Raw genomic sequence first — 24071 nt, forward strand, 5'->3', positions numbered from 1 at the left:
AGGTAACCAATGATACGTCACCAGGAATATTGAATCAGGAAACTCGAGTAACCCTTGGCTATAGTAACGATGACTTTCGTTGATTACACAACCTGTGACATATCGGTGCTGGCAGACTGGCCACAGTTACAATGTACTTTAATTTGGGTGGTCAACCGACAGCAATATCTATTACTTTTCTGAAGGAACCGACGATTCGTCACCAGGTGGAGTACACCCTGAAAGGAGTGACTATGACTCTCATATGACACACAACTAGTGTCGTATCGCTTCTGGCAGACGCCACAGTAACAAGAAACGTGAAACTGGCTGCGAAATTAGGACGAGGAGCTACGACGCACTCAAGGTAGCTAGTGAAGCGTCACCTGGAGGACTGCATCAGTAAAGTGTAGTAATCCCTAGCAGGCATAACGATGACTCACTTAAGATACACAACTAGTGACATATCGGTTCTGCCAGACTGGCCACAGTAACAAAATATATGAATCTGGGTGAGCAACTGTGACGAGTAACTATGACTCTCGTAATAGGCCAATGACTCAATACATGGAGTATTGAATCAGAAAACTCGAGGAACGCCTTGCAATAGTAACAATGACTTTCTTACGGTTCACAACTGGTGACAAATCCGTTCTGGCACCCTGGCGCCAATAACAAAAGTGAGACACTGCGTGAGCAACTGGGAAGGGTAACTATGACTCTCTTAAGGTAGCCAATGATACGTCACCAGGAATATTGAATCAGGAAACTCGAGTAACCCGTGGCTATAGTAACGATGACTTTCGTTGATTACACAACCTGTGACATATCGGTGCTGGCAGACTGGCCACAGTTACAATGTACTTTAATTTGGGTGGTCAACCGACAGCAATATCTATTACCTTTCTGAAGGAACCGACGATTCGTCACCAGGTGGAGTACACTCTGAAAGGAGTGACTATGACTCTCATATGACACACAACTAGTGTCGTATCGCTTCTGGCAGACGCCACAGTAACAAGAAACGTGAAACTGGCTGCGAAATTAGGACGAGGAGCTACGACGCACTCAAGGTAGCTAGTGAAGCGTCACCTGGAGGACTGCATCAGTAAAGTGTAGTAATCCCTAGCAGGCATAACGATGACTCACTTAAGATACACAACTAGTGACATATCGGTTCTGGCAGACTGGCCACAGTAACAAAATATATGAATCTGGGTGAGCAACTGTGACGAGTAACTATGACTCTCGTAATAGGCCAATGACTCAATACATGGAGTATTGAATCAGAAAACTCGAGGAACGCCTTGCAATAGTAACAATGACTTTCTTACGGTTCACAACTGGTGACAAATCCGTTCTGGCACCCTGGCGCCAATAACAAAAGTGAGACACTGCGTGAGCAACTGGGAAGGGTAACTATGACTCTCTTAAGGTAGCCAATGATACGTCACCAGGAATATTGAATCAGGAAACTCGAGTAACCCGTGGCTATAGTAACGATGACTTTCGTTGATTACACAACCTGTGACATATCGGTGCTGGCAGACTGGCCACAGTTACAATGTACTTTAATTTGGGTGGTCAACCGACAGCAATATCTATTACCTTTCTGAAGGAACCGACGATTCGTCACCAGGTGGAGTACACTCTGAAAGGAGTGACTATGACTCTCATATGACACACAACTAGTGTCGTATCGCTTCTGGCAGACGCCACAGTAACAAGAAACGTGAAACTGGCTGCGAAATTAGGACGAGGAGCTACGACGCACTCAAGGTAGCTAGTGAAGCGTCACCTGGAGGACTGCATCAGTAAAGTGTAGTAATCCCTAGCAGGCATAACGATGACTCACTTAAGATACACAACTAGTGACATATCGGTTCTGGCAGACTGGCCACAGTAACAAAATATATGAATCTGGGTGAGCAACTGTGACGAGTAACTATGACTCTCGTAATAGGCCAATGACTCAATACATGGAGTATTGAATCAGAAAACTCGAGGAACGCCTTGCAATAGTAACAATGACTTTCTTACGGTTCACAACTGGTGACAAATCCGTTCTAGCAGTCTGGCGCCAATAACAAAAGTGAGACACTGCGTGAGCAACTGGGAAGGGTAACTATGACTCTCTTAAGGTAGCCAATGATACGTCACCAGGAATATTGAATCAGGAAACTCGAGTAACCCATGGCTATAGTAACGATGACTTTCGTTGATTACACAACCTGTGACATATCGATGCTGGCAGACTGGCCACAGTTACAATGTATTTTAATTTGGGTGGTCAACCGACAGGAAAATCTATTACCATTCTGAGGTAACCGACGATTCGTCACCAGGTGGAGTACACTCTGAAAGGAGTGACTATGACTCTCATATGACACACAACTAGTGTCGTATCGCTTCTGGCAGACGGAACAGTAACAAGAAACGTGAAACTGGCTCCGATATTACGACGAGGAGTTATGACGCACTCAAGGTAGCTAGTGCAGTGTCACCTGGAGGACTGCATCAGTAAAGTGTAGTAATCCCTAGCAGGCATAACGATGACTCACTTAAGATACACAACTAGTGACATATCGGTTCTGCCAGACTGGACACAGTAACAAAATATATGAATCTGGGTGAGCAACTGTGACGAGTAACTATGACTCTCGTAATAGGCCAATGACTCAATACATGGAGTATTGAATCAGAAAACTCGAGGAACGCCTTGCAATAGTAACAATGACTTTCTTACGGTTCACAACTGGTGACAAATCCGTTCTGGCACCCTGGCGCCAATAACAAAAGTGAGACACTGCGTGAGCAACTGGGAAGGGTAACTATGACTCTCTTAAGGTAGCCAATGATCCGTCACCAGGAATATTGAATCAGGAAACTCGAGTAACCCTTGGCTATAGTAACGATGACTTTCGTTGATTACACAACCTGTGACATATCGATGCTGGCAGACTGGCCACAGTTACAATGTATTTTAATTTGGGTGGTCAACCGACAGGAAAATCTATTACCCTTCTGAGGTAACCGACGATTCGTCACCAGGTGGAGTACACTCTGAAACGAGTACTATGACTCTCATATGACACACAACTAGTGTCGTATCGCTTCTGGCAGACGGAACAGTAACAAGAAACGTGAAACTGGCTCCGAAATTACGACGAGGAGTTATGACGCACTCAAGGTAGCTAGTGCAACGTCACCTGGAGGACTGCATCAGTAAAGTGTAGTAATCCCTAGCAGGCATAACGATGACTCACTTAAGATACACAACTAGTGACATATCGGTTCTGGCAGACTGGCCACAGTAACAAAATATATGAATCTGGGTGAGCAACTGTGACGAGTAACTATGACTCTCGTAATAGGCCAATTACTCAATACATAGAGTATTGAATCAGATAACTCGAGGAATGTCTTTCTATAGTAACGATGACATTCTTACGGTTCACAACTGGTGACAAATCCGTTCTGGCACCCTGGCACCAGTAACAAAAATGAGACACTGCGTGAGCAACTGGGAAGGGTAACTATGACTCTCTTAAGGTAGCCAATGATACGTCACCAGGAATATTGAATCAGGAAACTCGAGTAACCCATGGCTATAGTAACGATGACTTTCGTTGATTACACAACCTGTGACATATCGATGCTGGCAGACTGGCCACAGTTACAATGTATTTTAATTTGGGTGGTCAACCGACAGGAAATCTATTACCATTCTGAGGTAACCGACGATTCGTCACCAGGTGGAGTACACTCTGAAAGGAGTGACTATGACTCTCATATGACACACAACTAGTGTCGTATCGCTTCTGGCAGACGCCACAGTAACAAGAAACTTGAAACTCGCTGCGAAATTAGGACGAGGAGCTACGACGCACTCAAGGTAGCTAGTGCAGTGTCACCTGGAGGAATGCATCAGTAAGTCTAGTAATCCCTAGCAGGCATAACGATGACTCACTTAAGATACACAACTAGTGACATATCGGTTCTGCCAGACTGGACACAGTAACAAAATATATGAATCTGGGTGAGCAACTGTGACGAGTAACTATGACTCTCGTAATAGGCCAATGACTCAATACATGGAGTATTGAATCAGAAAACTCGAGGAACGCCTTGCAATAGTAACAATGACTTTCTTACGGTTCACAACTGGTGACAAATCCGTTCTGGCACCCTGGCGCCAATAACAAAAGTGAGACACTGCGTGAGCAACTGGGAAGGGTAACTATGACTCTCTTAAGGTAACCAATGATACGTCACCAGGAATATTGAATCAGGAAACTCGAGTAACCCTTGGCTATAGTAACGATGACTTTCGTTGATTACACAACCTGTGACATATCGGTGCTGGCAGACTGGCCACAGTTACAATGTACTTTAATTTGGGTGGTCAACCGACAGCAATATCTATTACCTTTCTGAAGGAACCGACGATTCGTCACCAGGTGGAGTACACTCTGAAAGGAGTGACTATGACTCTCATATGACACACAACTAGTGTCGTATCGCTTCTGGCAGACGCCACAGTAACAAGAAACGTGAAACTGGCTGCGAAATTAGGACGAGGAGCTACGACGCACTCAAGGTAGCTAGTGAAGCGTCACCTGGAGGACTGCATCAGTAAAGTGTAGTAATCCCTAGCAGGCATAACGATGACTCACTTAAGATACACAACTAGTGACATATCGGTTCTGCCAGACTGGCCACAGTAACAAAATATATGAATCTGGGTGAGCAACTGTGACGAGTAACTATGACTCTCGTAATAGGCCAATGACTCAATACATGGAGTATTGAATCAGAAAACTCGAGGAACGCCTTGCAATAGTAACAATGACTTTCTTACGGTTCACAACTGGTGACAAATCCGTTCTGGCACCCTGGCGCCAATAACAAAAGTGAGACACTGCGTGAGCAACTGGGAAGGGTAACTATGACTCTCTTAAGGTAGCCAATGATACGTCACCAGGAATATTGAATCAGGAAACTCGAGTAACCCTTGGCTATAGTAACGATGACTTTCGTTGATTACACAACCTGTGACATATCGGTGCTGGCAGACTGGCCACAGTTACAATGTACTTTAATTTGGGTGGTCAACCGACAGCAATATCTATTACCTTTCTGAAGGAACCGACGATTCGTCACCAGGTGGAGTACACTCTGAAAGGAGTGACTATGACTCTCATATGACACACAACTAGTGTCGTATCGCTTCTGGCAGACGGAACAGTAACAAGAAACGTGAAACTGGCTCCGAAATTACGACGAGGAGTTATGACGCACTCAAGGTAGCTAGTGCAACGTCACCTGGAGGACTGCATCAGTAAAGTGTAGTAATCCCTAGCAGGCATAACGATGACTCACTTAAGATACACAACTAGTGACATATCGGTTCTGGCAGACTGGCCACAGTAACAAAATATATGAATCTGGGTGAGCAACTGTGACGAGTAACTATGACTCTCGTAATAGGCCAATGACTCAATACATGGAGTATTGAATCAGAAAACTCGAGGAACGCCTTGCAATAGTAACAATGACTTTCTTACGGTTCACAACTGGTGACAAATCCGTTCTGGCACCCTGGCGCCAATAACAAAAGTGAGACACTGCGTGAGCAACTGGGAAGGGTAACTATGACTCTCTTAAGGTAACCAATGATACGTCACCAGGAATATTGAATCAGGAAACTCGAGTAACCCTTGGCTATAGTAACGATGACTTTCGTTGATTACACAACCTGTGACATATCGGTGCTGGCAGACTGGCCACAGTTACAATGTACTTTAATTTGGGTGGTCAACCGACAGCAATATCTATTACCTTTCTGAAGGAACCGACGATTCGTCACCAGGTGGAGTACACTCTGAAAGGAGTGACTATGACTCTCATATGACACACAACTAGTGTCGTATCGCTTCTGGCAGACGCCACAGTAACAAGAAACGTGAAACTGGCTGCGAAATTAGGACGAGGAGCTACGACGCACTCAAGGTAGCTAGTGAAGCGTCACCTGGAGGACTGCATCAGTAAAGTGTAGTAATCCCTAGCAGGCATAACGATGACTCACTTAAGATACACAACTAGTGACATATCGGTTCTGCCAGACTGGCCACAGTAACAAAATATATGAATCTGGGTGAGCAACTGTGACGAGTAACTATGACTCTCGTAATAGGCCAATGACTCAATACATGGAGTATTGAATCAGAAAACTCGAGGAACGCCTTGCAATAGTAACAATGACTTTCTTACGGTTCACAACTGGTGACAAATCCGTTCTGGCACCCTGGCGCCAATAACAAAAGTGAGACACTGCGTGAGCAACTGGGAAGGGTAACTATGACTCTCTTAAGGTAGCCAATGATACGTCACCAGGAATATTGAATCAGGAAACTCGAGTAACCCTTGGCTATAGTAACGATGACTTTCGTTGATTACACAACCTGTGACATATCGGTGCTGGCAGACTGGCCACAGTTACAATGTACTTTAATTTGGGTGGTCAACCGACAGCAATATCTATTACCTTTCTGAAGGAACCGACGATTCGTCACCAGGTGGAGTACACTCTGAAAGGAGTGACTATGACTCTCATATGACACACAACTAGTGTCGTATCGCTTCTGGCAGACGGAACAGTAACAAGAAACGTGAAACTGGCTCCGAAATTACGACGAGGAGTTATGACGCACTCAAGGTAGCTAGTGCAACGTCACCTGGAGGACTGCATCAGTAAAGTGTAGTAATCCCTAGCAGGCATAACGATGACTCACTTAAGATACACAACTAGTGACATATCGGTTCTGCCAGACTAGCCACAGTAACAAAATATATGAATCTGGGTGAGCAACTGTGACGAGTAACTATGACTCTCGTAATAGGCCAATTACTCAATACATAGAGTATTGAATCAGATAACTTGAGGAATGTCTTTCTATAGTAACGATGACATTCTTACGGTTCACAACTGGTGACAAATCCGTTCTGGCACCCTGGCACCAGTAACAAAAATGAGACACTGCGTGAGCAACTGGGATGGGTAACTATGACTCTCTTAAGGTAGCCAATGATCGTCACCAGGAGTATTGAATCAGGAAAGTCGAGTAACCCTTGGCTATAGTAACGATGACTTTCGTAGATTACACAACGTGTGACATATCGGTTCTGGCAGACTGGCCACAGTAACAAAATATATGAATCTGGGTGAGCAACTGTGACGAGTAACTATGACTATCGTAATAGGCCAATGACTCAATACATGGAGTATTGAATCAGATAACTCGAGGAACGCCTTGCAATAGTAACAATGACTTTCTTACGGTTCACAACTGGTGACAAATCCGTTCTAGCAGTCTGGCATCAGTAACAAAAATGAGACACTGCGTGAGCAACTGGGAAGGGTAACTATGACTCTCTTAAGGTAGCCAATGATCGTCACCAAGAATATTGATTGAGGAAACTCGAGTAACCCTTGGCTATAGTAACGATGACTCTCGTAGATTACACAACCTGTGACATATCGATGCTGGCAGACTGGCCACAGTTACAATGTATTTTAATTTGGGTGGTCAACCGACAGGAAAATCTATTACCCTACTGAGGTAACCGACGATTCGTCACCAGGTGGAGTACACTCTGAAAGGAGTGACTATGACTCTCATATGACACACAACTAGTGTCGTATCGCTTCTGGCAGACGCCACAGTAACAAGAAACTTGAAACTCGCTGCGAAATTAGGACGAGGAGCTACGACGCACTCAAGGTAGCTAGTGCAGTGTCACCTGGAGGAATGCATCAGTAAGTCTAGTAATCCCTAGCAGGCATAACGATGACTCACTTAAGATACACAACTAGTGACATATCGGTTCTGCCAGACTGGACACTGTAACAAAATATATGAATCTGGGTGAGCAACTGTGACGAGTAACTATGACTCTCGTAATAGGCCAATGACTCAATACATGGAGTATTGAATCAGAAAACTCGAGGAACGCCTTGCAATAGTAACAATGACTTTCTTACGGTTCACAGCTGGTGACAAATCCGTTCTGGCACCCTGGCGCCAATAACAAAAGTGAGACACTGCGTGAGCAACTGGGAAGGGTAACTATGACTCTCTTAAGGTAACCAATGATACGTCACCAGGAATATTGAATCAGGAAACTCGAGTAACCCTTGGCTATAGTAACGATGACTTTCGTTGATTACACAACCTGTGACATATCGGTGCTGGCAGACTGGCCACAGTTACAATGTACTTTAATTTGGGTGGTCAACCGACAGCAATATCTATTACCTTTCTGAAGGAACCGACGATTCGTCACCAGGTGGAGTACACTCTGAAAGGAGTGACTATGACTCTCATATGACACACAACTAGTGTCGTATCGCTTCTGGCAGACGCCACAGTAACAAGAAACGTGAAACTGGCTGCGAAATTAGGACGAGGAGCTACGACGCACTCAAGGTAGCTAGTGAAGCGTCACCTGGAGGACTGCATCAGTAAAGTGTAGTAATCCCTAGCAGGCATAACGATGACTCACTTAAGATACACAACTAGTGACATATCGGTTCTGCCAGACTGGCCACAGTAACAAAATATATGAATCTGGGTGAGCAACTGTGACGAGTAACTATGACTCTCGTAATGGGCCAATGACTCAATACATGGAGTATTGAATCAGAAAACTCGAGGAACGCCTTGCAATAGTAACAATGACTTTCTTACGGTTCACAACTGGTGACAAATCCGTTCTGGCACCCTGGCGCCAATAACAAAAGTGAGACACTGCGTGAGCAACTGGGAAGGGTAACTATGACTCTCTTAAGGTAGCCAATGATACGTCACCAGGAATATTGAATCAGGAAACTCGAGTAACCCGTGGCTATAGTAACGATGACTTTCGTTGATTACACAACCTGTGACATATCGGTGCTGGCAGACTGGCCACAGTTACAATGTACTTTAATTTGGGTGGTCAACCGACAGCAATATCTATTACCTTTCTGAAGGAACCGACGATTCGTCACCAGGTGGAGTACACTCTGAAAGGAGTGACTATGAGTCTCATATGACACACAACTAGTGTCGTATCGCTTCTGGCAGACGCCACAGTAACAAGAAACGTGAAACTGGCTGCGAAATTAGGACGAGGAGCTACGACGCACTCAAGGTAGCTAGTGAAGCGTCACCTGGAGGACTGCATCAGTAAAGTGTAGTAATCCCTAGCAGGCATAACGATGACTCACTTAAGATACACAACTAGTGACATATCGGTTCTGCCAGACTGGCCACAGTAACAAAATATATGAATCTGGGTGAGCAACTGTGACGAGTAACTATGACTCTCGTAATAGGCCAATGACTCAATACATGGAGTATTGAATCAGAAAACTCGAGGAACGGCTTGCAATAGTAACAATGACTTTCTTACGGTTCACAACTGGTGACAAATCCGTTCTGGCACCCTGGCGCCAATAACAAAAGTGAGACACTGCGTGAGCAACTGGGAAGGGTAACTATGACTCTCTTAAGGTAGCCAATGATACGTCACCAGGAATATTGAATCAGGAAACTCGAGTAACCCATGGCTATAGTAACGATGACTTTCGTTGATTACACAACCTGTGACATATCGATGCTGGCAGACTGGCCACAGTTACAATGTATTTTAATTTGGGTGGTCAACCGACAGGAAAATCTATTACCCTTCTGAGGTAACCGACGATTCGTCACCAGGTGGAGTACACTCTGAAAGGAGTGACTATGACTCTCATATGACACACAACTAGTGTCGTATCGCTTCTGGCAGACGGAACAGTAACAAGAAACGTGAAACTGGCTCCGAAATTACGACGAGGAGTTATGACGCACTCAAGGTAGCTAGTGCAGTGTCACCTGGAGGACTGCATCAGTAAAGTGTAGTAATCCCTAGCAGGCATAACGATGACTCACTTAAGATACACAACTAGTGACATATCGGTTCTGCCAGACTGGACACAGTAACAAAATATATGAATCTGGGTGAGCAACTGTGACGAGTAACTATGACTCTCGTAATAGGCCAATGACTCAATACATGGAGTATTGAATCAGAAAACTCGAGGAACGCCTTGCAATAGTAACAATGACTTTCTTACGGTTCACAACTGGTGACAAATCCGTTCTGGCACCCTGGCGCCAATAACAAAAGTGAGACACTGCGTGAGCAACTGGGAAGGGTAACTATGACTCTCTTAAGGTAGCCAATGATACGTCACCAGGAATATTGAATCAGGAAACTCGAGTAACCCGTGGCTATAGTAACGATGACTTTCGTTGATTACACAACCTGTGACATATCGGTGCTGGCAGACTGGCCACAGTTACAATGTACTTTAATTTGGGTGGTCAACCGACAGCAATATCTATTACCTTTCTGAAGGAACCGACGATTCGTCACCAGGTGGAGTACACTCTGAAAGGAGTGACTATGACTCTCATATGACACACAACTAGTGTCGTATCGCTTCTGGCAGACGCCACAGTAACAAGAAACGTGAAACTGGCTGCGAAATTAGGACGAGGAGCTACGACGCACTCAAGGTAGCTAGTGAAGCGTCACCTGGAGGACTGCATCAGTAAAGTGTAGTAATCCCTAGCAGGCATAACGATGACTCACTTAAGATACACAACTAGTGACATATCGGTTCTGGCAGACTGGCCACAGTAACAAAATATATGAATCTGGGTGAGCAACTGTGACGAGTAACTATGACTCTCGTAATAGGCCAATGACTCAATACATGGAGTATTGAATCAGAAAACTCGAGGAACGCCTTGCAATAGTAACAATGACTTTCTTACGGTTCACAACTGGTGACAAATCCGTTCTAGCAGTCTGGCGCCAATAACAAAAGTGAGACACTGCGTGAGCAACTGGGAAGGGTAACTATGACTCTCTTAAGGTAGCCAATGATACGTCACCAGGAATATTGAATCAGGAAACTCGAGTAACCCATGGCTATAGTAACGATGACTTTCGTTGATTACACAACCTGTGACATATCGATGCTGGCAGACTGGCCACAGTTACAATGTATTTTAATTTGGGTGGTCAACCGACAGGAAAATCTATTACCATTCTGAGGTAACCGACGATTCGTCACCAGGTGGAGTACACTCTGAAAGGAGTGACTATGACTCTCATATGACACACAACTAGTGTCGTATCGCTTCTGGCAGACGGAACAGTAACAAGAAACGTGAAACTGGCTCCGATATTACGACGAGGAGTTATGACGCACTCAAGGTAGCTAGTGCAGTGTCACCTGGAGGACTGCATCAGTAAAGTGTAGTAATCCCTAGCAGGCATAACGATGACTCACTTAAGATACACAACTAGTGACATATCGGTTCTGCCAGACTGGACACAGTAACAAAATATATGAATCTGGGTGAGCAACTGTGACGAGTAACTATGACTCTCGTAATAGGCCAATGACTCAATACATGGAGTATTGAATCAGAAAACTCGAGGAACGCCTTGCAATAGTAACAATGACTTTCTTACGGTTCACAACTGGTGACAAATCCGTTCTGGCACCCTGGCGCCAATAACAAAAGTGAGACACTGCGTGAGCAACTGGGAAGGGTAACTATGACTCTCTTAAGGTAGCCAATGATCCGTCACCAGGAATATTGAATCAGGAAACTCGAGTAACCCTTGGCTATAGTAACGATGACTTTCGTTGATTACACAACCTGTGACATATCGATGCTGGCAGACTGGCCACAGTTACAATGTATTTTAATTTGGGTGGTCAACCGACAGGAAAATCTATTACCCTTCTGAGGTAACCGACGATTCGTCACCAGGTGGAGTACACTCTGAAACGAGTGACTATGACTCTCATATGACACACAACTAGTGTCGTATCGCTTCTGGCAGACGGAACAGTAACAAGAAACGTGAAACTGGCTCCGAAATTACGACGAGGAGTTATGACGCACTCAAGGTAGCTAGTGCAACGTCACCTGGAGGACTGCATCAGTAAAGTGTAGTAATCCCTAGCAGGCATAACGATGACTCACTTAAGATACACAACTAGTGACATATCGGTTCTGGCAGACTGGCCACAGTAACAAAATATATGAATCTGGGTGAGCAACTGTGACGAGTAACTATGACTCTCGTAATAGGCCAATTACTCAATACATAGAGTATTGAATCAGATAACTCGAGGAATGTCTTTCTATAGTAACGATGACATTCTTACGGTTCACAACTGGTGACAAATCCGTTCTGGCACCCTGGCACCAGTAACAAAAATGAGACACTGCGTGAGCAACTGGGAAGGGTAACTATGACTCTCTTAAGGTAGCCAATGATACGTCACCAGGAATATTGAATCAGGAAACTCGAGTAACCCATGGCTATAGTAACGATGACTTTCGTTGATTACACAACCTGTGACATATCGATGCTGGCAGACTGGCCACAGTTACAATGTATTTTAATTTGGGTGGTCAACCGACAGGAAATCTATTACCATTCTGAGGTAACCGACGATTCGTCACCAGGTGGAGTACACTCTGAAAGGAGTGACTATGACTCTCATATGACACACAACTAGTGTCGTATCGCTTCTGGCAGACGCCACAGTAACAAGAAACTTGAAACTCGCTGCGAAATTAGGACGAGGAGCTACGACGCACTCAAGGTAGCTAGTGCAGTGTCACCTGGAGGAATGCATCAGTAAGTCTAGTAATCCCTAGCAGGCATAACGATGACTCACTTAAGATACACAACTAGTGACATATCGGTTCTGCCAGACTGGACACAGTAACAAAATATATGAATCTGGGTGAGCAACTGTGACGAGTAACTATGACTCTCGTAATAGGCCAATGACTCAATACATGGAGTATTGAATCAGAAAACTCGAGGAACGCCTTGCAATAGTAACAATGACTTTCTTACGGTTCACAACTGGTGACAAATCCGTTCTGGCACCCTGGCGCCAATAACAAAAGTGAGACACTGCGTGAGCAACTGGGAAGGGTAACTATGACTCTCTTAAGGTAACCAATGATACGTCACCAGGAATATTGAATCAGGAAACTCGAGTAACCCTTGGCTATAGTAACGATGACTTTCGTTGATTACACAACCTGTGACATATCGGTGCTGGCAGACTGGCCACAGTTACAATGTACTTTAATTTGGGTGGTCAACCGACAGCAATATCTATTACCTTTCTGAAGGAACCGACGATTCGTCACCAGGTGGAGTACACTCTGAAAGGAGTGACTATGACTCTCATATGACACACAACTAGTGTCGTATCGCTTCTGGCAGACGCCACAGTAACAAGAAACGTGAAACTGGCTGCGAAATTAGGACGAGGAGCTACGACGCACTCAAGGTAGCTAGTGAAGCGTCACCTGGAGGACTGCATCAGTAAAGTGTAGTAATCCCTAGCAGGCATAACGATGACTCACTTAAGATACACAACTAGTGACATATCGGTTCTGCCAGACTGGCCACAGTAACAAAATATATGAATCTGGGTGAGCAACTGTGACGAGTAACTATGACTCTCGTAATAGGCCAATGACTCAATACATGGAGTATTGAATCAGAAAACTCGAGGAACGCCTTGCAATAGTAACAATGACTTTCTTACGGTTCACAACTGGTGACAAATCCGTTCTGGCACCCTGGCGCCAATAACAAAAGTGAGACACTGCGTGAGCAACTGGGAAGGGTAACTATGACTCTCTTAAGGTAGCCAATGATACGTCACCAGGAATATTGAATCAGGAAACTCGAGTAACCCTTGGCTATAGTAACGATGACTTTCGTTGATTACACAACCTGTGACATATCGGTGCTGGCAGACTGGCCACAGTTACAATGTACTTTAATTTGGGTGGTCAACCGACAGCAATATCTATTACCTTTCTGAAGGAACCGACGATTCGTCACCAGGTGGAGTACACTCTGAAAGGAGTGACTATGACTCTCATATGACACACAACTAGTGTCGTATCGCTTCTGGCAGACGGAACAGTAACAAGAAACGTGAAACTGGCTCCGAAATTACGACGAGGAGTTATGACGCACTCAAGGTAGCTAGTGCAACGTCACCTGGAGGACTGCATCAGTAAAGTGTAGTAATCCCTAGCAGGCATAACGATGACTCACTTAAGATACACAACTAGTGACATATCGGTTCTGCCAGACTAGCCACAGTAACAAAATATATGAATCTGGGTGAGCAACTGTGACGAGTAACTATGACTCTCGTAATAGGCCAATTACTCAATACATAGAGTATTGAATCAGATAACTCGAGGAATGTCTTTCTATAGTAACGATGACATTCTTACGGTTCACAACTGGTGACAAATCCGTTCTGGCACCCTGGCACCAGTAACAAAAATGAGACACTGCGTGAGCAACTGGGATGGGTAACTATGACTCTCTTAAGGTAGCCAATGATCGTCACCAGGAGTATTGAATCAGGAAAGTCGAGTAACCCTTGGCTATAGTAACGATGACTTTCGTAGATTACACAACGTGTGACATATCGGTTCTGGCAGACTGGCCACAGTAACAAAATATATGAATCTGGGTGAGCAACTGTGACGAGTAACTATGACTATCGTAATAGGCCAATGACTCAATACATGGAGTATTGAATCAGATAACTCGAGGAACGCCTTGCAATAGTAACAATGACTTTCTTACGGTTCACAACTGGTGACAAATCCGTTCTAGCAGTCTGGCATCAGTAACAAAAATGAGACACTGCGTGAGCAACTGGGAAGGGTAACTATGACTCTCTTAAGGTAGCCAATGATCGTCACCAAGAATATTGATTGAGGAAACTCGAGTAACCCTTGGCTATAGTAACGATGACTCTCGTAGATTACACAACCTGTGACATATCGATGCTGGCAGACTGGCCACAGTTACAATGTATTTTAATTTGGGTGGTCAACCGACAGGAAAATCTATTACCCTACTGAGGTAACCGACGATTCGTCACCAGGTGGAGTACACTCTGAAAGGAGTGACTATGACTCTCATATGACACACAACTAGTGTCGTATCGCTTCTGGCAGACGCCACAGTAACAAGAAACTTGAAACTCGCTGCGAAATTAGGACGAGGAGCTACGACGCACTCAAGGTAGCTAGTGCAGTGTCACCTGGAGGAATGCATCAGTAAGTCTAGTAATCCCTAGCAGGCATAACGATGACTCACTTAAGATACACAACTAGTGACATATCGGTTCTGCCAGACTGGACACTGTAACAAAATATATGAATCTGGGTGAGCAACTGTGACGAGTAACTATGACTCTCGTAATAGGCCAATGACTCAATACATGGAGTATTGAATCAGAAAACTCGAGGAACGGCTTGCAATAGTAACAATGACTTTCTTACGGTTCACAACTGGTGACAAATCCGTTCTGGCACCCTGGCGCCAATAACAAAAGTGAGACACTGCGTGAGCAACTGGGAAGGGTAACTATGACTCTCTTAAGGTAACCAATGATACGTCACCAGGAATATTGAATCAGGAAACTCGAGTAACCCTTGGCTATAGTAACGATGACTTTCGTTGATTACACAACCTGTGACATATCGGTGCTGGCAGACTGGCCACAGTTACAATGTACTTTAATTTGGGTGGTCAACCGACAGCAATATCTATTACCTTTCTGAAGGAACCGACGATTCGTCACCAGGTGGAGTACACTCTGAAAGGAGTGACTATGACTCTCATATGACACACAACTAGTGTCGTATCGCTTCTGGCAGACGCCACAGTAACAAGAAACGTGAAACTGGCTGCGAAATTAGGACGAGGAGCTACGACGCACTCAAGGTAGCTAGTGAAGCGTCACCTGGAGGACTGCATCAGTAAAGTGTAGTAATCCCTAGCAGGCATAACGATGACTCACTTAAGATACACAACTAGTGACATATCGGTTCTGCCAGACTGGCCACAGTAACAAAATATATGAATCTGGGTGAGCAACTGTGACGAGTAACTATGACTCTCGTAATGGGCCAATGACTCAATACATGGAGTATTGAATCAGAAAACTCGAGGAACGCCTTGCAATAGTAACAATGACTTTCTTACGGTTCACAACTGGTGACAAATCCGTTCTGGCACCCTGGCGCCAATAACAAAAGTGAGACACTGCGTGAGCAACTGGGAAGGGTAACTATGACACTCTTAAGGTAGCCAATGATACGTCACCAGGAATATTGAATCAGGAAACTCGAGTAACCCGTGGCTATAGTAACGATGACTTTCGTTGATTACACAACCTGTGACATATCGGTGCTGGCAGACTGGCCACAGTTACAATGTACTTTAATTTGGGTGGTCAACCGACAGCAATATCTATTACCTTTCTGAAGGAACCGACGATTCGTCACCAGGTGGAGTACACTCTGAAAGGAGTGACTATGAGTCTCATATGACACACAACTAGTGTCGTATCGCTTCTGGCAGACGCCACAGTAACAAGAAACGTGAAACTGGCTGCGAAATTAGGACGAGGAGCTACGACGCACTCAAGGTAGCTAGTGAAGCGTCACCTGGAGGACTGCATCAGTAAAGTGTAGTAATCCCTAGCAGGCATAACGATGACTCACTTAAGATACACAACTAGTGACATATCGGTTCTGCCAGACTGGCCACAGTAACAAAATATATGAATCTGGGTGAGCAACTGTGACGAGTAACTATGACTCTCGTAATAGGCCAATGACTCAATACATGGAGTATTGAATCAGAAAACTCGAGGAACGGCTTGCAATAGTAACAATGACTTTCTTACGGTTCACAACTGGTGACAAATCCGTTCTGGCACCCTGGCGCCAATAACAAAAGTGAGACACTGCGTGAGCAACTGGGAAGGGTAACTATGACTCTCTTAAGGTAGCCAATGATACGTCACCAGGAATATTGAATCAGGAAACTCGAGTAACCCATGGCTATAGTAACGATGACTTTCGTTGATTACACAACCTGTGACATATCGATGCTGGCAGACTGGCCACAGTTACAATGTATTTTAATTTGGGTGGTCAACCGACAGGAAAATCTATTACCCTTCTGAGGTAACCGACGATTCGTCACCAGGTGGAGTACACTCTGAAAGGAGTGACTATGACTCTCATATGACACACAACTAGTGTCGTATCGCTTCTGGCAGACGGAACAGTAACAAGAAACGTGAAACTGGCTCCGAAATTACGACGAGGAGTTATGACGCACTCAAGGTAGCTAGTGCAGTGTCACCTGGAGGACTGCATCAGTAAAGTGTAGTAATCCCTAGCAGGCATAACGATGACTCACTTAAGATACACAACTAGTGACATATCGGTTCTGCCAGACTGGACACAGTAACAAAATATATGAATCTGGGTGAGCAACTGTGACGAGTAACTATGACTCTCGTAATAGGCCAATGACTCAATACATGGAGTATTGAATCAGAAAACTCGAGGAACGCCTTGCAATAGTAACAATGACTTTCTTACGGTTCACAACTGGTGACAAATCCGTTCTGGCACCCTGGCGCCAATAACAAAAGTGAGACACTGCGTGAGCAACTGGGAAGGGTAACTATGACTCTCTTAAGGTAGCCAATGATACGTCACCAGGAATATTGAATCAGGAAACTCGAGTAACCCTTGGCTATAGTAACGATGACTTTCGTTGATTACACAACCTGTGACATATCGGTGCTGGCAGACTGGCCACAGTTACAATGTACTTTAATTTGGGTGGTCAACCGACAGCAATATCTATTACCTTTCTGAAGGAACCGACGATTCGTCACCAGGTGGAGTACACTCTGAAAGGAGTGACTATGACTCTCATATGACACACAACTAGTGTCGTATCGCTTCTGGCAGACGGAACAGTAACAAGAAACGTGAAACTGGCTCCGAAATTACGACGAGGAGTTATGACGCACTCAAGGTAGCTAGTGCAACGTCACCTGGAGGACTGCATCAGTAAAGTGTAGTAATCCCTAGCAGGCATAACGATGACTCACTTAAGATACACAACTAGTGACATATCGGTTCTGCCAGACTAGCCACAGTAACAAAATATATGAATCTGGGTGAGCAACTGTGACGAGTAACTATGACTCTCGTAATAGGCCAATTACTCAATACATAGAGTATTGAATCAGATAACTCGAGGAATGTCTTTCTATAGTAACGATGACATTCTTACGGTTCACAACTGGTGACAAATCCGTTCTGGCACCCTGGCACCAGTAACAAAAATGAGACACTGCGTGAGCAACTGGGATGGGTAACTATGACTCTCTTAAGGTAGCCAATGATCGTCACCAGGAGTATTGAATCAGGAAAGTCGAGTAACCCTTGGCTATAGTAACGATGACTTTCGTAGATTACACAACGTGTGACATATCGGTTCTGGCAGACTGGCCACAGTAACAAAATATATGAATCTGGGTGAGCAACTGTGACGAGTAACTATGACTATCGTAATAGGCCAATGACTCAATACATGGAGTATTGAATCAGATAACTCGAGGAACGCCTTGCAATAGTAACAATGACTTTCTTACGGTTCACAACTGGTGACAAATCCGTTCTAGCAGTCTGGCATCAGTAACAAAAATGAGACACTGCGTGAGCAACTGGGAAGGGTAACTATGACTCTCATAAGGTAGCCAATGATCGTCACCAAGAATATTGATTGAGGAAACTCGAGTAACCCTTGGCTATAGTAACGATGACTCTCGTAGATTACACAACCTGTGACATATCGATGCTGGCAGACTGGCCACAGTTACAATGTATTTTAATTTGGGTGGTCAACCGACAGGAAAATCTATTACCCTACTGAGGTAACCGACGATTCGTCACCAGGTGGAGTACACTCTGAAAGGAGTGACTATGACTCTCATATGACACACAACTAGTGTCGTATCGCTTCTGGCAGACGCCACAGTAACAAGAAACTTGAAACTCGCTGCGAAATTAGGACGAGGAGCTACGACGCACTCAAGGTAGCTAGTGCAGTGTCACCTGGAGGAATGCATCAGTAAGTCTAGTAATCCCTAGCAGGCATAACGATGACTCACTTAAGATACACAACTAGTGACATATCGGTTCTGCCAGACTGGACACTGTAACAAAATATATGAATCTGGGTGAGCAACTGTGACGAGTAACTATGACTCTCGTAATAGGCCAATGACTCAATACATGGAGTATTGAATCAGAAAACTCGAGGAACGCCTTGCAATAGTAACAATGACTTTCTTACGGTTCACAACTGGTGACAAATCCGTTCTGGCACCCTGGCGCCAATAACAAAAGTGAGACACTGCGTGAGCAACTGGGAAGGGTAACTATGACTCTCTTAAGGTAACCAATGATACGTCACCAGGAATATTGAATCAGGAAACTCGAGTAACCCTTGGCTATAGTAACGATGACTTTCGTTGATTACACAACCTGTGACATATCGGTGCTGGCAGACTGGCCACAGTTACAATGTACTTTAATTTGGGTGGTCAACCGACAGCAATATCTATTACCTTTCTGAAGGAACCGACGATTCGTCACCAGGTGGAGTACACTCTGAAAGGAGTGACTATGACTCTCATATGACACACAACTAGTGTCGTATCGCTTCTGGCAGACGCCACAGTAACAAGAAACGTGAAACTGGCTGCGAAATTAGGACGAGGAGCTACGACGCACTCAAGGTAGCTAGTGAAGCGTCACCTGGAGGACTGCATCAGTAAAGTGTAGTAATCCCTAGCAGGCATAACGATGACTCACTTAAGATACACAACTAGTGACATATCGGTTCTGCCAGACTGGCCACAGTAACAAAATATATGAATCTGGGTGAGCAACTGTGACGAGTAACTATGACTCTCGTAATGGGCCAATGACTCAATACATGGAGTATTGAATCAGAAAACTCGAGGAACGCCTTGCAATAGTAACAATGACTTTCTTACGGTTCACAACTGGTGACAAATCCGTTCTGGCACCCTGGCGCCAATAACAAAAGTGAGACACTGCGTGAGCAACTGGGAAGGGTAACTATGACTCTCTTAAGGTAGCCAATGATACGTCACCAGGAATATTGAATCAGGAAACTCGAGTAACCCGTGGCTATAGTAACGATGACTTTCGTTGATTACACAACCTGTGACATATCGGTGCTGGCAGACTGGCCACAGTTACAATGTACTTTAATTTGGGTGGTCAACCGACAGCAATATCTATTACCTTTCTGAAGGAACCGACGATTCGTCACCAGGTGGAGTACACTCTGAAAGGAGTGACTATGAGTCTCATATGACACACAACTAGTGTCGTATCGCTTCTGGCAGACGCCACAGTAACAAGAAACGTGAAACTGGCTGCGAAATTAGGACGAGGAGCTACGACGCACTCAAGGTAGCTAGTGAAGCGTCACCTGGAGGACTGCATCAGTAAAGTGTAGTAATCCCTAGCAGGCATAACGATGACTCACTTAAGATACACAACTAGTGACATATCGGTTCTGCCAGACTGGCCACAGTAACAAAATATATGAATCTGGGTGAGCAACTGTGACGAGTAACTATGACTCTCGTAATAGGCCAATGACTCAATACATGGAGTATTGAATCAGAAAACTCGAGGAACGGCTTGCAATAGTAACAATGACTTTCTTACGGTTCACAACTGGTGACAAATCCGTTCTGGCACCCTGGCGCCAATAACAAAAGTGAGACACTGCGTGAGCAACTGGGAAGGGTAACTATGACTCTCTTAAGGTAGCCAATGATACGTCACCAGGAATATTGAATCAGGAAACTCGAGTAACCCATGGCTATAGTAACGATGACTTTCGTTGATTACACAACCTGTGACATATCGATGCTGGCAGACTGGCCACAGTTACAATGTATTTTAATTTGGGTGGTCAACCGACAGGAAAATCTATTACCCTTCTGAGGTAACCGACGATTCGTCACCAGGTGGAGTACACTCTGAAAGGAGTGACTATGACTCTCATATGACACACAACTAGTGTCGTATCGCTTCTGGCAGACGGAACAGTAACAAGAAACGTGAAACTGGCTCCGAAATTACGACGAGGAGTTATGACGCACTCAAGGTAGCTAGTGCAACGTCACCTGGAGGACTGCATCAGTAAAGTGTAGTAATCCCTAGCAGGCATAACGATGACTCACTTAAGATACACAACTAGTGACATATCGGTTCTGCCAGACTGGACACAGTAACAAAATATATGAATCTGGGTGAGCAACTGTGACGAGTAACTATGACTCTCGTAATAGGCCAATGACTCAATACATGGAGTATTGAATCACAAAACTCGAGGAACGCCTTGCAATAGTAACAATGACTTTCTTACGGTTCACAACTGGTGACAAATCCGTTCTGGCACCCTGGCGCCAATAACAAAAGTGAGACACTGCGTGAGCAACTGGGAAGGGTAACTATGACTCTCTTAAGGTAACCAATGATACGTCACAAGGAATATTGAATCAGGAAACTCGAGTAACCCTTGGCTATAGTAACGATGACTTTCGTTGATTACACAACCTGTGACATATCGGTGCTGGCAGACTGGCCACAGTTACAATGTACTTTAATTTGGGTGGTCAACCGACAGCAATATCTATTACCTTTCTGAAGGAACCGACGATTCGTCACCAGGTGGAGTACACTCTGAAAGGAGTGACTATGACTCTCATATGACACACAACTAGTGTCGTATCGCTTCTGGCAGACGCCACAGTAACAAGAAACGTGAAACTGGCTGCGAAATTAGGACGAGGAGCTACGACGCACTCAAGGTAGCTAGTGAAGCGTCACCTGGAGGACTGCATCAGTAAAGTGTAGTAATCCCTAGCAGGCATAACGATGACTCACTTAAGATACACAACTAGTGACATATCGGTTCTGGCAGACTGGCCACAGTAACAAAATATATGAATCTGGGTGAGCAACTGTGACGAGTAACTATGACTCTCGTAATAGGCCAATGACTCAATACATGGAGTATTGAATCAGAAAACTCGAGGAACGCCTTGCAATAGTAACAATGACTTTCTTACGGTTCACAACTGGTGACAAATCAGTTCTGGCACCCTGGCGCCAATAACAAAAGTGAGACACTGCGTGAGCAACTGGGAAGGGTAACTATGACTCTCTTAAGGTAGCCAATGAGACGTCACCAGGAATATTGAATCAGGAAACTCGAGTAACCCATGGCTATAGTAACGATGACTTTCGTTGATTACACAACCTGTGACATATCGATGCTGGCAGACTGGCCACAGTTACAATGTATTTTAATTTGGGTGGTCAACCGACAGGAAAATCTATTACCCTTCTGAGGTAACCGACGATTCGTCACCAGGTGGAGTACACTCTGAAAGGAGTGACTATGACTCTCATATGACACACAACTAGTGTCGTATCGCTTCTGGCAGACGCCACAGTAACAAGAAACGTGAAACTGGCTGCGAAATTAGGACGAGGAGCTACGACGCACTCAAGGTAGCTAGTGAAGCGTCACCTGGAGGACTGCATCAGTAAAGTGTAGTAATCCCTAGCAGGCATAACGATGACTCACTTAAGATACACAACTAGTGACATATCGGTTCTGCCAGACTGGCCACAGTAACAAAATATATGAATCTGGGTGAGCAACTGTGACGAGTAACTATGACTCTCGTAATAGGCCAATGACTCAATACATGGAGTATTGAATCAGAAAACTCGAGGAACGCCTTGCAATAGTAACAATGACTTTCTTACGGTTCACAACTGGTGACAAATCAGTTCTGGCACCCTGGCGCCAATAACAAAAGTGAGACACTGCGTGAGCAACTGGGAAGGGTAACTATGACTCTCTTAAGGTAGCCAATGAGACGTCACCAGGAATATTGAATCAGGAAACTCGAGTAACCCATGGCTATAGTAACGATGACTTTCGTTGATTACACAACCTGTGACATATCGATGCTGGCAGACTGGCCACAGTTACAATGTATTTTAATTTGGGTGGTCAACCGACAGGAAAATCTATTACCCTTCTGAGGTAACCGACGATTCGTCACCAGGTGGAGTACACTCTGAAAGGAGTGACTATGACTCTCATATGACACACAACTAGTGTCGTATCGCTTCTGGCAGACGCCACAGTAACAAGAAACGTGAAACTGGCTGCGAAATTAGGACGAGGAGCTACGACGCACTCAAGGTAGCTAGTGAAGCGTCACCTGGAGGACTGCATCAGTAAAGTGTAGTAATCCCTAGCAGGCATAACGATGACTCACTTAAGATACACAACTAGTGACATATCGGTTCTGCCAGACTGGCCACAGTAACAAAATATATGAATCTGGGTGAGCAACTGTGACGAGTAACTATGACTCTCGTAATAGGCCAATGACTCAATACATGGAGTATTGAATCAGAAAACTCGAGGAACGCCTTGCAATAGTAACAATGACTTTCTTACGGTTCACAACTGGTGACAAATCCGTTCTGGCACCCTGGCGCCAATAACAAAAGTGAGACACTGCGTGAGCAACTGGGAAGGGTAACTATGACTCTCTTAAGGTAGCCAATGATACGTCACCAGGAATATTGAATCAGGAAACTCGAGTAACCCATGGCTATAGTAACGATGACTTTCGTTGATTACACAACCTGTGACATATCGATGCTGGCAGACTGGCCACAGTTACAATGTATTTTAATTTGGGTGGTCAACCGACAGGAAAATCTATTACCCTTCTGAGGTAACCGACGATTCGTCACCAGGTGGAGTACACTCTGAAAGGAGTGACTATGACTCTCATATGACACACAACTAGTGTCGTATCGCTTCTGGCAGACGGAACAGTAACAAGAAACGTGAAACTGGCTCCGAAATTACGACGAGGAGTTATGACGCACTCAAGGTAGCTAGTGCAGTGTCACCTGGAGGACTGCATCAGTAAAGTGTAGTAATCCCTAGCAGGC

Source organism: Schistocerca gregaria, chromosome 9 (assembly GCF_023897955.1).
Source record: "Schistocerca gregaria isolate iqSchGreg1 chromosome 9, iqSchGreg1.2, whole genome shotgun sequence".
Taxonomy (NCBI): domain Eukaryota; kingdom Metazoa; phylum Arthropoda; class Insecta; order Orthoptera; family Acrididae; genus Schistocerca; species Schistocerca gregaria.